Raw genomic sequence first — 2,181 nt, forward strand, 5'->3', positions numbered from 1 at the left:
CTTGTGCACAAGTACAATTTGAAGATTTAAAGATGTTTAATATGCATGCTATATATTTTATCATAAATCTTTTAATTAATCGAAAATTTAATAAATTATATTATTTTATTAATTTATATAATATATTTTGTCATTTTCATAATTATACTATTAATATTATAACTATAGTTTAAAATTAAACTATAGGGTTTACAAGATGATTCTTTTAATACTAATCATACTCAACTTCTCATATTACTATATTTTTTTTGTGAATTTTTTTTTTGCCATTTGTTAATTGTATACACATTTCTATTTAACTATTTTAAAATAATTTATGTTTTTCCCTTATACCTTAGATTTTATTTTTTTCAAATGGCAACATTCATAATTAACTAGGTTATTATTCAGATAATGATCGAATTAAGAAAAAGACTAATTGAAATTTGGAAAAATGTTATTAAGATATTTATATCTAGGTGGGAGGAAGAGTATGTTCAAAAATGTTTAGTTACAAAAAAAGACGTAATTTTTTTTTTCTTTAAACTGTATTAATGTCAGAGTAGTATATTAAAATTATAAAATGTTGATAATATAATAATATAATAATATAATAATGACATAAGATATACGATGCGTGTTTATAAAGTAAGTACCGTTTTTATAATCGCATTCACAGTGCAGCAGTCGATGTTTGAAGTATGCGAACTGTGTATTATTATGTATGCGAACTATTGAGAACTATAGCGGTAGACACCATCAGGTTTCGATTGTCTTTACATTTGTTTATGTGTTATTAAAATAGTACTCTCGATTAAGAATCCCGTCTACTGTAAAAGTCGTGCTATTTTTTGTTTTTTTAGTGCTAAAGGCTTGAATGCGACTGAAATTCATCGTCAAATCAGTGACGTTTAGGCGAAACGCATTATGACTGATGGAATTGTACGGAAATGGATTAGGGCCTTCAAAGATGGCCGCTTAAACATTTACGATGAGGAACGAAGTTGGCAAACTTTCAGTCATTACCGATGAATTTGATTAATAAAGTGAAAGAGAATAGACGATTCACACTTTCATCTTTGTCTCAAGAATTTCCTGCAGTTTTAAGAAATGTACTCTATGAAATTGAGGGCAATAGATTAAATTATCGGAAGTTGTGTACAAGCTGAGTATCAAAAATGTTAACGGAAGTGCATAAAACAAAACGTTTAGTCAGTGCATCGAGATTTCTTGAGCATTACAGAAACGTTAAAAATTGGTTTTTAAGTCGTAATGTTATAAGCGATGAATTGTGAGTAGCCTACGTTACACTAGAATCAAAGCAACAATTTATAAAATGGCGACTTCCATTATTTCCAAGGAAAATCAAGTTCAAACAAACAATTTCTACACAGAAAATAATGTACACTGTGGTCTAGGATGTGAAAGGAGTATTACTTGTTAATTTTTGCCTCATAGTTATACAATTAATTCAGCAGCATATTGTAAGACTTAAAAAAAGCTGCACTGTACAGTTCAAAACAAAAAGTGTGGCTTACTGATAATGCTCGTCCACATGGCAAATCAAACTTAAGAGCTTTCACATCATTTAACTGGGAACAATTGAACCATCCTCAGTACAGTCCTGATCTAACGTCCAGTGACTATCATTATTCTAACACAGAACAGAACAGTAAGATGTAATGTGTATAAAGATGAAGATGATGATGAGGAGACTGCTGTTTAGGTATTCACGTGCGTGTTGTTGTACAGAAGTCAACGTGCTCGACTAACACTCCGGGTTAGCTGCGGGTGTCGAAAGGCTGTTGTTATAGAAAAGGAATAAGGGTATGAGGTGCAGACAAAGTGCAAGACACAAGTACTTTCGTTATTAGGAGAGGATAATGAAGTACGAGGTGCAGAAGAAAAATTATTTTCATTTTTTCATTTTTTAAAAAGTTTTAAGAAAAAAAGTCAAAAATTACTGACTTTTAAAATTGGATTTTATTTAAGGGCAATATCTTCAACTAGATACGATTTGTGATTTTTTGACGTATTGTTGATAGTAATCGGTGAGAGCTGAGAAAAAGTGGCAACAGACACAAAAAAACATATAGTAAAATAATACCTTCTCATCTTTGCATCGAAGCTAAAATACACACCACTTATTATTAATATGTTAGTATATATGTATTATGTTGTAGTAACTCAAAAAGAAAGAAT

This window comes from Daktulosphaira vitifoliae, unplaced genomic scaffold (assembly GCF_025091365.1).
Source record: "Daktulosphaira vitifoliae isolate Bord-2020 unplaced genomic scaffold, ASM2509136v1 Scaffold_2, whole genome shotgun sequence".
NCBI lineage: Eukaryota > Metazoa > Arthropoda > Insecta > Hemiptera > Phylloxeridae > Daktulosphaira > Daktulosphaira vitifoliae.